This window comes from Dipteris shenzhenensis, chromosome 33 (assembly GCF_047967505.1).
Source record: "Dipteris shenzhenensis isolate YYH24624 ecotype China chromosome 33, Dip_SZ_1.0, whole genome shotgun sequence".
NCBI classification, from domain to species: Eukaryota; Viridiplantae; Streptophyta; class Polypodiopsida; order Gleicheniales; family Dipteridaceae; genus Dipteris; species Dipteris shenzhenensis.
Window position 1 is genome coordinate 27,306,831 of NC_141628.1, and position 14,814 is coordinate 27,321,644.

Genomic DNA, 14,814 nt, shown 5'->3' on the forward strand with positions numbered 1-14,814 from the left:
GCACAAATACAGCCTTTTACTCTTGAACGATTGCAAACATGCACATGCACTACACAAACACTCATGTGCATACCCATGAAAACTCATATGCACGCATGCCCTTATGCATTGTTCTCAAGCATCCAAACATTAGGAAAAAAGAGAGCTCATTTTGGGGCCTTTTGGCCAAAATGAAAAATCTCTCTCTACTAATCACAAGAGGGCCAACATAACATTGAGAAAATACAAAATAGTTTCACATAATAACATTGAAAAAATAGAGAAAATACAAAATAGTTTCACATAATAAGAGAAAGAGACAAAACTTTACGGATGTACACTTAACTGTATAAACCTGGCAAGGAGCAATTTTCAAAAAAGATCACAGACTCAAATATGATTTCCATCCTAAACAAGTTTTCCCACTTGTACGAATCATAGAATATGAGATTTGATTTTTCTCAACAATTAATTCCATTTGGGATTTCTTTGCATAGAGTTATTCTTTCTCTTATTTGCAGTGCATATAACATGTAGCTTTAGTCTATGGTAGAAATATTGAATTCAAATCAAGAATCAAGGGTACCTTCTTACAAGGCTTTAACGATAGCCCATGAAAAATCAGTAAAATTAACAAATATTGAGACCTTATTTATCACTTGTTAAAACCATAAGTTTTCCATTATGAATAATTCATGTATAAAAGTTCCTTTAGGATAAAAAATTTTAGTTTGCATTATTGTTTTTACAACTCAAGGAGGAAAAACTATGTATATAGCTTTAGAGCTAGACTAGTAGCATAGCTTCTCTAGTATGTTTCCCCAATAATTGAGAGTACAGAGCTAGACTAGTAGCAGCAAGGTTCTCTATTTTCTTCTTGAATAGCTCAAGAAGAGATGACGATGAGATGTTGGAGCAGACATTAGAGAAGAAAATGGTACAGAAGGAGCTACTACATGAGGAGAAGATAGAGGATTGTGCAGGTGCATCACATGCTCTAGCTACATGAGATTCCTCCTGAGGAGCGTTCATGTATAGCGGAAGTTCAAAGTCTCCACCATTGCCAGCAATAGAAATTGTATTTAGAACAAGGTCTAGAAAAGCAATAGCTTGTGAATGAGGATGAACCTTCTCTATGAGTTAGACCGTGGTAGATATCTACACATGTACACAATCACTAAGATCAGTGTGGCTATTGGTCACTAAATCGTTGAGAAGTTCTATACATGTACCAAAATCATGCAAAATCCTGTACATTGTTATTGAGAAGTAATATAAAAATCTCTCCAGCGATGCTTTTGCTATTGGCAAACTCTATAGATGGTATCCATGTTGTAGGTCATCGAGAAACAACTCTCACCTCTATGTCTTAGTCTTCTGAATTTTGAGTTACACATTGCTTCGCATTGGGATGCCTCTTGCCATGGATGATTCATGAAAGAGAACCAAACTTGCAAATGGGTGAACTGCAAGCAAAAGAACTAGGAGAAAAAGTAGGAATACAAGCAACAAAGACCATTTAGGCAAGAAAGATGCCCTGGGGTGCCTATTTCCATGGATGGAAGTGTGAGCAGAAGAACTGGGGGGAAAAACAGGCCCAATCCTAGACTCAAGAAAGCAAATTTGTATATTTTGTTTCACAATGGCATTTGTACAAGATTCATTATGAATATATAGATTTATACACTTACCCTGTCTGGTTGTGGATCTGCAAAGCAAGTATCTAACAAATAATTGGCATGGATCATTGTCCTCCACCCACATGAATGGGGATCATCCTATTGTGGCACCTGCACAAACTTAGCAACCTTAAGATATGATTTATATAATTGAGAGGGCCAAAAATATCATTGAACATCCAAAATTTTCCTTACCTCTTTAAGTCAAAAATTTGAACACTATCTAGCAGGTACACATTTGGAGGACAATGATCCAAAACATCCAATAACCTTTTTAGGCCTCTATAAGATAAAATCCTATTGTTAGCAATGGTGAAGTAACAACTCAAAGCTTTATTTATATAGGGCTATATTAAAGAAAGGAAACATACAGATCAAGCTCCGTATGTGTTCCATAGAGAGAATTCATATGAAAGGCTTATTTTTGTTGAAGCTCAATACACACTAGGCTCCAATGGTTGCTTCAAAAAAAAGGCAAATGCATCAGTCAACATTACAACAACAAATGATAGAAGAAATCAAGAAAAATGTATTTTTACTTAGAGTGATAAGGTAAGAGGATGAGAGTGATCAAGGTGAAGTCACGGTGTCACCTCCAAGATTGTGTCCAACCAAAATCCTATACAAGGTAGAATCATCACTCTTTCTATCAAAAGTCATATTCCTTTACTGATTTTATTTTGATTGAATGTAGATAGTATGTATGTAAACTAATGTAGATACTATATAAAGCAAAAGTGTGCTTAACAAAGCTATTTTTCCTATTGGATCTTTGTCCAATAAGCTAAATCGCTTTCTTGAGCTCAATTATTGAAGTATGTTAAGTTTCTCCTCTAAACAGAATTTAAGTTGTGGTTACGCCCTCTATTTGGTTGTTTATGCTTTTGAAATATGTTTTCTTGCCAGATCAAAAAGATAAGGGTAAAGGGCAACAAGAAAAGACAATGGAGACTGGAGTTGACTGCTGGGGTTGTGGTAAAGGACCGGTATGTTCATCATTCAATGTGTGCTTTTCAATGTCATGTGTCTCTAAGAACTGTGGGGCCTCTATTAAATGTGGATGCAAGGAAATATTAAAATGTGCTTAAGAAAGTGGTTTTGGCTATTGGAGCAATGTCCAATAGTCAAAATTGCTTTCTTGGGCACATATCATGAATTTGTTTGAGCTAGATACATTTTAATGCCCTCATAACAACTCTATCTATAGTTAAAGTGTGCCAATTTCTCTTTCAAGGACATATTTGGTCAAGTTCTCCTCCTTTTTGGGTTGTTCATGCCATTGAAATACTTTTTCTTTGTCTAATCTAACAGACAAGGGTAAGAGCTTCCACAAGGAGACCAAGGTAACAACTTCTGATTTTGGGGTTAAGGACCAATCTATTCCATACTCTAGGTAGAATTTTTTTTTAAGCCAATTTATTGAAATGATGCTTCAAAATATGCTCAACATGTTAAAATATCACTTGAAAAAATTACTAAGAAATGTGCTCAAGAAAGCGATTTGGGCCTATTTAGAAATTACTAAGAAATGTGCTTAACAAAGCGATTTAGCCTATTTAGCAAACCTCGAACAGGCCAAATCGCTTTCTTGAGCAAATTTCTTTGTTAAGTACATTTCTTAATAATTCTTTAAAGTGATATTTTAACATGTTGAGCACATTCTGAAGCGTCACTTCAATAAATTTTTTTGAAAATAATGCCTCATATCAAGTTGAATTTCTATTTTTCTTCAACTCAATGTGTAAGTTTTCTCCCTTTTAAAATGTGTTAGCTTTATCAGAATCACAAGATAAGATCAGGGTTTCCTCTAAGAGGATTGTGAACTTCACTTTTAATGTTACCCTCATGGAGCATCCTAAAACTGGTAGACTTTCATGTTATGTATCTTGATTTTCTTTTGTTGTTGTCTAGACACAAGTAGATATTGATGAAGAGTTTTAAATGATGTGGGGAAAAGGAAAAGGGGTTCAAGAGTATCAAATACCCCCAAGGAAAGGACATCATCACATGCCTCGAAAGGTTCCAAGGCAAGAGAAGAAACAAAAACATGTGATGAACTACTTTTTGACTTCCTTCATAAGGCAATGTCTAGTAGGATTTTCATATTTTCTATGAAATGTTCAACAAGGAACTGGTTTATTCACAACACATTGAATTTTTGGATGAACAACGCATCTTAAAGCTCACAGGGGAGGGAAGGGTCTGTATTGGAAATAAGTATCACATCCACATCAAGGATTCGCTGACAAGATAATAAGTTCAAGACTTCCATTCATAAGAGATATGACCTTTTACCAAAGCATGTTGCAGATCTATCAACCACAATAAATCATAGCATTCTCATGGGAAGGACCCCTTCAAAGTATTCTAAGGCAAAGTGCAACATGCACAATAGAAAGTGCAAACTTCTAGAGGAATGTTTAGGGTTTGTATTGTACGTGAACTACCATCATGTTGACACTAAGGAGGGCTTGGAGATGCAAGAGGATGAGGAAGCAGATCAGAGGCTATGGAATCAAGAGAATCTCCAAGAGGAGGTGGAAGTATCAAAGAAGGAGGATGAAGAGGAGGTGATAGATGTAGTCAAGAAGAGAGATGAAGCTACTACACTCGATGCCCATAACGTGGCATGTCCTTACCATTGTGCTTTTAGGAATGATGAGCTTTTGTGCCACTCTACTTAGTTGCACTCTGACTTTGAATTTCCCTCAAAAACTTTGCTTTGATCTTTTGCAATCGGTCGAATGTGTTGCTAAGGTGTCCTTGCTTCCCTTGGTTCTTTGTCGGCTTGATTGTCTCATATGTTTCCATAGCTCACTTGAGCTCCCATACCTTACTACCATTACATTTATGCATGAAGTTTGCCTAGAAATATATTCTTCTTTGTTACATTCAAGAAATATTTGACGAGGGAATATTATGTGCTAGCATTGATTGCCCAAGAATGCCATTTGGATTATGAAATCATTGCGTAGGATGACCCTTTCCATGGCATGGAAGACAACTTCAACTCATAGGAATGTCTATCCACATGCTTTGAGGAAGCTCAAAAATGTATGGTAGACTATGACATCGATGACAAGACATTCATGAAGATTCAAAGAGACTTTAAATTTGAAAAGATCAAAAAAATGGAGGAGCAGAATAGAGTGCCCGAAGATATCATAGAGAGACGCATCTTCCTTTGGAAGGACAAGGATCTAGAGGTAGATAAGAATATGAAGGTGAGTAATCTTGTCTTTTGGTAATTCTGCTATCATTTTCATTTGAGTGACGTTGTCCTTTGATATCTCTACTCTCGTGTTGCCTTTCATGGTTTGTGCATTTGTATGTGAAGATGATTCCTTCCTTGTGAGGTCTAGTGGGACTCGGGAGAGAGGCCTTGGTCAGCTTGCCAACCTCTCTCTATATATTAAGAGACTCTCTTCTACAAAACTGCTAATTTATCACACCAGCATTTAAGCAACGATGGCGAGAAGCCATATAGCCTCCTTGCAACCCTCTGTGGCTGCAACATACTTAGCCTCTGTGGTAGATAAAGCAATGCACTTCTGTGCGCGAGACATCCACGACACTGCACCACCTGCAAATGTGAACACATAACCAGAAGTGGATCTTCTACTATCCACATGCCCTGCATAGTCTGAATCTATGTACCCAAGTACACGCATGTCTCCTGTACCAAAGCAGATGCACATCTCCTTGGTACCCTTCATGTACCTCATGATGCACTTAACTACCTCCCAATGCCTCTTTCCTGGATTAGCCATATACCGGCTAACAACTCCCACTGCAAATGCAATGTCTAGTCTAGGAGACAGCAGTTTGGTTCTTCAAATCTTTGTTAGAGTTCTTGGGAGGTGATCAAATCAACCAGCACAAGGACAAGATCATTCTTGTGGAAAAAATCTATGCTTGTAATATTTTTTGTTACTATCCTAGCAAGATCTGCTCTAGGTTAGGATATATTCTTGCTTACACTATCTATGCCCTTGCAGGTGGCATTACAAGCCCTTTGAACTTAGATGTTCATGGAAAACACCACCTTCTCAAGTTTAGAGAGCCAGCTTTAGTGCATAAAGCCATTTAATCTGAAGAAGATAATCCAATTCAACAGTAAGAGAGGTAGCAGTGCGGAGGATGAAAAGGCAGAGGTGCAAGATAGTCCTGTTGATGAGCTTTCAAAATATGCTAACAATTAAATTTGCAAAGAGGGCCTTTAGTCTTAGCTAGAGAAAGTTAGTTCAGTACAGTGCATAAATCAAGCATCATATAGTCACTGTTTTGATTATAGTGATTATACAAACATTGTATTGTTAGTAAGCTTTCAAACTCTTGAAAAGTGTAGCAACTGATTTTGAATCATATTGTATCTTTGCTTTTAACAATAGTTGCATTAAATTTCAAACCTTGCATCATATAGCCATCGATTTACTCTAGGAACTTAAGTGTACATGTATTGAATTTGCAAATTTTACACAATATGTTACAAAGTTCCTAAGCTCTATCTATCCACCTATGGTTCACAAAAGTCTTTGATTGTCTCCATTCTGCATGTCTCTATGCAGCAGTTGAGTTATCCAAGATTTGTCACCTTCTTTCTTTTTGGGCCATCTTGAATGCTAGTTTGACTTTTGATGTTGCCACTTTTTTCTTACATTGCAACCTTTGTAGCATACATCAATAGAACCACTGGAAAACTTGTTTGAGGCTACTTTCCTTCTGTGCTCCTCTAAAATGTTGTGTATGCAAGAAAAATTCATATCATGCTGTGTAATGAGACTTCTCCATTCCCTGAGTTGACCAAATTGTAGGGCATCCATATTTTTTTACAAAATATGGAAGATGGTTGTAGATAATATGCTGCATTTACAATAAACAAGAAGTCACATTCTGTTGTTAAGAGATAACATAAGAAAATGCCAATAACAAAAGAATGAAATTTTATTACCATGTAATGTGTTATGTTGCAAGTTGTCCAAGCTTCTTTGATTGACTTTCCAAAAGTCTTCAGTTCCTCCTCCAATGCACAGTGATCATTCTTAGTCCAAGTTTGTTTGTCAAAAAGTATGAATATCTTGTATGAGGATTTCCATACTTCTATTTTAATAGTTCGTGCAAATCCTTCTACTTCACGATCTTTAATTGCATTGTGTACATGCCTCCAAAGTCCATACTGCACTCTTGAAACATAGCATGATTGTCTGTTTGTTTTTCTCTTACCCTGTGGCTATGATGATAAAAACCTTCTAGCCTTCACTCCACCAATAGATGGCTTGATGGGCACTTCTATTCCATTTTTTGATTTTTTCAGATCTATTGTGATGTGAACATCTCCTCCATGAAGACCAATGTTTGACAATACTTTCTCGATTTCTTGAAGTGCATCCTTCCTACGCTTTTTAGGACAAAGCTTCTAGGCAAAACCAATATACAAAAATACCAGCTTCTCGATGATTCGACATAAAGCGTGTAATGTGCATATATGTACATTACACAAAGGGATATCAAGAATGGCTTTGAAATTGGGATCAACCTTATCTCTGTTAGGTGCCTTCTTCCACCATTTGGGATCCATGACATTTGCTGGCTCCTTGCAGTAAAGGCATGGAGATTTTGAATTGCCTCCTTTGCTTATGTTGAACATACACTTGAGGGTGTTGAGGTTGCCTTCCATATGTCAATCAACCTAGAGATCACCTTTGCTGCCAACATGCAGAGACCCTCCTTGAACTTGATCTTTAATAATTGCTGGTATTTCTGTGTGTTGAAATACCAAACCAAGAGTTTGGTGGTCCTCTTTCTTAACTTGCCATTGAGAATACAATGAAATTTTTAGACATTAATAAATACACTATACTTCTAAGAAAAACACTTTCAATCCAAGTGTGTGCTTACCTCAAATGTGCCTAGCCACCAAAAGTGCTTTTTTGATTACACACTAAAGTGTTTTGAGTCTATTGTTATAATCGAGGGATCAAGATCTCTATTCATTAGAGTGATGGTCACTCTTCAATCTTTTTCTCCTTGACAATTTCACATTTGTCCAGCTTTATGACAAATTTCAAGAACCCCTGCCACTCTTCAAATGTCATATCATAAAACTCAACCATTCTCCTTTGCACATGTTGAAGATCAACAAAAATGTTGTTAAAAGAGTTATTCACTTTCATACACTCCTTCAATATGCATACAGTTTCTAATATAATCATCTACTTGTTGGTTGAGTAGGCCTCTTAACTTCCACACTTCTGCAGGCTTTGGTAAGAGCACACGTTTTATCCTCTGATCTTTCAAGTTTGTTGATATTGCATTGAAAATGGAAGTGTAACCTTTCCTACTCACTCCGCTCTCATCGAGTGCCCATCAACTTTGTTTGTATCTACAAATTGTTGCACAATGTTGTGTTTGATTGTTTTAAATTTTTTCTCCTTCAGCATACTTTTTGCAGTTGTAGATAGTAAACCTTTCATTTGTTTTACTGGAGGGGCATTAGGATCAACATTTTCTTTCTGACCCTCAAGAATTTTCCTACAACAAGCACAAACAAAAGAGTTTTTCTAAGCTCAATTGCTATTATCATTGAGTAATCATGTATTTGTGTTGCATTCAAAATCGCAAAAGCAAAAGAAGACTTACCTTGCTTCTTGAACTCTGCGCTTGCATCCTCCGTTGCCAGCTTTCAAATTTGCAAGGTTATGAATTTTTCTATTTCTAAGTCTATCTCCAAAGGGTGTGGCTTTTCTTCTAGCTTTCCTCAACATCTTCTTTATCATCATGTGTTCTTCAGTTTCTTTCTATAGCTACTCTTTCAATTTAGAACTTTCTGCTCCTTGTTGCAATTTCATTCCCATCTCTTGTTGGTAAAAGCCTTTGTACATTTCCATGGCCGCGCAAATTGAGCTTTGACATATCCAAGTAGGCCCTTATTGCCATCACCCACAAACTTTAGTAATGTTGTTGAATTGGAAAATGGAGGAGTAAAGTTACCGATTAGATATCTTGGGTAAATGCTTCCATCACACCATAAATCGATATGTTGTAAGCCTTCTATCCTCATGTTCTCTCTTTCCATTGCACCTACTTGTGGACCCTTCCATCGTTTTTGCACAAATGCATACTCTTCTTCTAAATCAATGTGGAGGTGATAAAGTCTCTTTTTGTTGGATTGTTCTTCAGTGGTGTGGTTGCATGTTGCCATTTTTTTTAGCATCTCACACCCTTGTCAACTTTTATAAAACAAAGTGTAGCAATGGACTTACCACGATAAATCCATGTTAATCTTTCATGGGGATGTTTAAAATTTTTAAAAACAAAGATTCTTAAAGGTTAGTTATGAGTTTCTAACAATGGAATCTTGTGGCCTACATAAGTCAACAACAATAAGTCCATATTTACAGCGATAAGTCCATGTTTATCTGTCATGCGAAGGTTTAAAATTTTGAAAAACAAAGATTCTTAATTGTTAATTATGGGATTCTGACACAAAAATCTACTGCTAGCATGAATCAAGATGACACCGAACCCGCTTTAAAGAGAGAATATGATAGGAGCATTTAATGCCAATTCATTTTTGTAGATTGTGGAGCAAAGAAAAATAAGAAAATAGCGAATTTCTTATAGGGCCCCAAAATGAGTTCCCTTTTTTCCTAATGTGTGTATGCACCTATGCACGAGCACCCAAATGTTAATACATCTCCATACAACCACCCACATAGTATGCCCACATGCATGCATGCCCTTATACATCTATGCACAAGCACCCACATGTGTTGTAGGCCCATGCACACATGCAAGGCTCCTAATAACCCACGAAATAGACAATATTTATTAACTATAAAGAAATATAGTGACAAATTCTAAGACTTGCTTAATTACAATGACAACACCATTACAAATAGAAGAAATTATGGCCCCCACCCAAGCTATAGTTAAAGTTACCATATAGCACATCACCTAAGAGAGGCTTCTAATTGTTTGGTTAGACATGCGATTTCCTCAATTCTGGACCATGCATGGCACAAAAGTGTCTAAAGATGTGCATTGGTAGGCTTATACCATATGTATTTCTATTTGATAGTGATATTAACTTTGCAAAGGCCTGAATTTCAGCAAGCTATATATAATTCCAAAGTTTGATATGAAGTAACCATCATTTCTATGGTTATAAATGTCTGATAACATGTTTACATCAAGATATGAATCAAAGAAGGTGTTCACGAATGTTGGCATGGATTACAACAATATCAACACATGTCCTCATGATTTCATTCTCTTTTTGCATGAGCATGGTGGTTTGGTTACCTTACCATATTGTGGGGGTTTGGGTGAGACCATCCCAATAAAGGTCCATAAGAGAGTTCTTGTTTTTTTGACAAGATATAACATATACTGGAGTGTAAGTCCATGGTGAAATTTCCCATTGCTTATATGCAACATGTGACTCTAAAACAAATCAAATTCTACTTCAAGACACACCTAAAAGAGTTCCATGTGACATCAATGATATATCACCTTCTTCATCAAAATATCCTTATATATAGCCATATGTATTTTTGTTATATCGCACACCGACTTATTTGATGCATACAACTCAACATCTTTTTCTCCTTCATGCTTGTTTTGATGAGGAGTAAGTACTTGTATCTTTTCAGGATCTCCTTTCTCAAAATCTAATTAAAAATTTCAGTGTCTCCTTTCCTTTTAAAACTCAGTATTGGTATAACCTTAAATGAACTCTAGCAATTCTCTTCCTCTCTAAATTGCCTTGATATCATGGGAAGATTTTAGATTGGTGATCTAGACAATGGAACAATTCTCATATACTTTAGGATGCAATTTCATCAAAATCCCAAACGATCGTTAATAGAATCATATGTTTAAAGATGGTCACACATATGTTTAAATGACTACACACATAAAAGGGGATAATATGCTATATACATTTCTATGGGAGATAACTCTTAAGGCGGTGATGAAATATGGCCTTTGAATGGTCATGCATGCAAATAAGTATGTGGCATATGCTCGTCCAAAAATATAAGGCTTTCTATGTGATTGGCTCTTGACATCCCACTACTTTGGGGTCTTTGAGACCTTCCAAGGTTTGTGAGAGACAAATTTACCTTATCTAAATGGTGTTCACAAAAAATTCTAGCTTGAAGACTTGGCTAATATCTTGGAATTGAAATTTTAACATCACCTAGTGTATTGTATTTATTGCAATTAATCGCTAGTTTAGGAGGTCCTACATTGTGTGGTACTTTTGGCCTTCACTTTTGAAGGTATTCATTCACATCTCAACCTAGACCTTTGTGGGTAATTGGCACTTATTTTTAGTCTAGCTTGTGTGGGTGATGTGTCTTTTTCCCTACTCGACTTTGGCCTTGTGTGGATGATTTATAGTTGGTGGTGGGCATGGCCTTGGTGCAAGAAGTCTTATGTTTTCAATATATCCCCCTTCATAGTTAATGAGGGTCTTATTGGAGATAACCCACAAATGGATAATGGAATGTGACCTTTGATAAGTGTACATGCAAACAAGCACATGGTACATTTTCATGGAAAAGTATAGTCAATGCTTTCTATGTGATTAGCTTACTGAGCTGACATCCCACTAGTTAAAGGTCTCTATAGCCTTCCAAGTGCATGAGAGCTAGTTTTACACCCTAGTTGAACGATGGTGTTTTGGCTTCCTATCTTTTGCAACTCTCTTGGAACTCTCATGGGCAATGTGGTTGCTACTAAATGCATCTATGTTGGCTTGAGTTGCTTGATGGCAATACTTACTTATTCAATTGGCAATATAGATGTGTCCCATCTTGTGATGTGCTTTGCCTCTATATAACTTATATCTATTAGTGAAGCTCTATGATTCAGCTGAGAGTCACTAGTGAAAGTTGACAGTTTTGATATGCAATCACAATTGTCATAATTTTGTTGCAGAGTCAAAATAGCAATTTTGTGTGTGTCTTATGACCTATGAATTTTATGCAGTAGCGGAACGGGTACTCTGATTTTCATTGTTCAGGTGCTGGGGGCAAATTATTGAGGTCTTATGATGAGGATGCTATCTGAGATGCACAATGACGAGGATACTATCCAAGATGTACACATACACCCTATGGTTGTGGGGCAAATTGGGAAGTCAAGCTTTTGAACCCCCTTCCACAAGATCTTAGCTTGGGATCCCAGAGACTTTGGCTCTTTTGAGCTGTTCACATCGAAATTATGCAGTGGAATCCAAAAGAGTGGGAGTGGATTTTAGTATTTGACCATTCCAAAATCCCACCATTTCATCGTTTTTACAGACAACAATGCATAGAGATTTTATATTCTTGCAAATCCTTGATAGACAAATGACGTATGTTGCAATATATGTATCTCTTGTTTATGGTGCCATTCTAACAAATGTAATCACTTGAAAGATGATAAGTCACATTGAGCAAAGTGACATGCTTCCACAAAATGTGTGAAGTATCGTTTTTGACGTGAAACTAGACTCACATTTTTCTATTAAGTGTGTGTGTGTGTGTGCGCACGCGCACACGTGCTCGCACGGGTGTATTTCACCATAAACATCTAATGCTTTCCTAATATTGAATGCATTCCCGATATCGTATAAATAGAACTCATTCTTCAACCTTTTAAGCCCATCAACCCATGCCTTTGATTTTATTCAATGGACAACAAGATGTCATTCACATGACAAAATTACCAAATCATGGCATTAGCAAGCACGTTCAAGGTAAGAAAATTGTTCTCCTCATTCTCATGCCAAACTACTTGATGCTTCAAAATCGCTCCACATTTTTGTAGTATATCTAGGTAGCCCCATGCATCCAACTATGGATGAAAGAACAATTATACCAAGGCAAAGCAAACATATGTCAAGCCCTAAACCCGAAGAATCACAAACGTTATTGTAAACTAGCACAATAACATAACAAGCAATAACAATAGAAGAAAATAGTGAAATGGAATGCACGACAAGATGACATTGGCCCTTGCCTCTCAAAAAACTAAAAAGACTAAACCGAAGGGCTTTCATTAGGCTTGTTCTCTAATTTATGTGAACAAGGGGGGGTGGCATTGGAGTAAAAAGAATGGAATCGCTTCTCTAGAACAAATCATAGTGTCAAGGGAACCCCTATGTTTTCCTAGACAATATGTTGTAATTGCTTGTGAGGTACTCAAATGATAATTTAAACAGACCTTGCCTACCAAATGATTAAAAAATTGCACCTAAGAGCTCACACGTGCTCCTTTTCCATTTCTCCTTTTTTATGTATGGCTACATATGCAATTTCTTAGCTTAGTTTAGAGTCCCACCACATGCATCACTTTACATGCCTAGGGTCCTTTCAAAATGTGGCCATGATTAGAAATTCCCATGACTTAAGTAAGACAATCTAATTAAATACTTAACACTCTTGAATCTAGAGAATCGAACGTATGGTTACTACGATATAAGCCATGTCTTATCAACAATCAATGTAGGCAATTTGACTAGGATCGTAAATACTAGAGAAGGTTTTTTTAATTAACATGTATTGCAAATGTCTTCTAAGGATCCCTGCATCCTCGAAGGAAAAGATTGACAGGTAGTCTATCACATAGAATGATTTGATACTTGTCGATCATGGTAGGCCTCTAGGTGCTTTTGGTTACATGAAGTGGTCCAATGGAAGAGAGATCTTGCTTCCTTTGTGCGCTCTTGGAAGGCTTTCAAAAACATTCCAAATGAATGAAGATTTTTTAGTCAGAGGAAGCCAAAGGAGAATTGAGTAGATTGATGTAACCTTACCCTTGGAGTAACTCCTTATAGATGAGAGACAACACAATTGCATTAGATGGATGGAGACTTTTTCAAGGACAAGCGATTCACTTCAAGTCATAGGCCTTTAGTGAGATACAGATGGGGACACCTTGGCTTTGGTATGCATTTTGGGGGCAAGTCATCTAGATCCATGGATGAGGAGATCTTTGAAGATGCATTTTTTGAGCCCGTTCAAAATTGTGACACATTGAGCATCTTCTTTTGGCTTCTAGGTAGTATTTAGACTCCCATTCAAAGCACATCCCTCTGGACTCCGGAGGGTTTTTCTATATGAGGTGTCCTCATGAAATATTGGCAACAATATAGTGGGAAGTGGGAGTGGATTGATGCAAGAAACTATGAGAAGATCCTTCCATTCTTCCACTACACTATTAGCAATGCCATGGGGTTTTAGCTCAATGTTTAGGGCTAGAAGCCCTTTAGAGCCTCTCACTAGGAGGAGTTTCACACTTTCATAAGTTTACCCAAAAAAATATATTGGAGAAGCTCTGGAAGTCTCTGAAGAGTAGAAATTTCATTCTTTTCTTTTTTTCTTTCTATGGAGGGATTGCATCATGGGCTCTACATGCCTACATCGTCTCTTTGTTAAGGAGTCCATTCAATATTGCCTATGCGATTGTAGACATGCCATGGTTATTTGAAAAGGTATTGTGGAACTTTTTAGTAGAGCTCAATGGCTTGGCTTTCTTAGCCTAGATCTTAGGCGCCTTATGAGATGCATAGCTCCGCTTGGAATTTTATGGCTCGACATCATTTGGATGAGCTACTCTCTATGGGTGTTATTCTCTCATGAATTTGTATATGCCTTAGTGGACACACATGTTGGAAGATATCTCAACCTCGCATATTTGGAGATCCAAATGCACAAAGGAAACTTATTGGTTACCTAGTCCACCCATCTCACACCATGACCGCTATACCTTAGACAAGGAGTGGAGAGGCTATTCCTTCTTCTCGAAGGTCACTACAAGTTTGAGGTAGCATTTTCAACCTCAATCCTTGATCTGTACTACGCTTTTCTTATTGAGTAGGGCTTCATCACCCTCTGAAGTTTTACTCATGCTATGTATGGTATACTCTTGATTTGAGCACTTTGCTCTCCGGGGTATTTTCATACTTAATAGAGGTTTTCATGACCAACACAAAGAAAAGTTATACTAAAGCTTCTATATCAAACTTACATGCCCATTGCCAACTAAAGCTCCATGTATTGTCTTGGCTTACAATCTATGAAATTCACATCTTCATGGTGTTTCTTCAAACTTCAAACTTCAAACTTCAATCTTCAAGTTTCAATCATCAAATTTATATCATTGA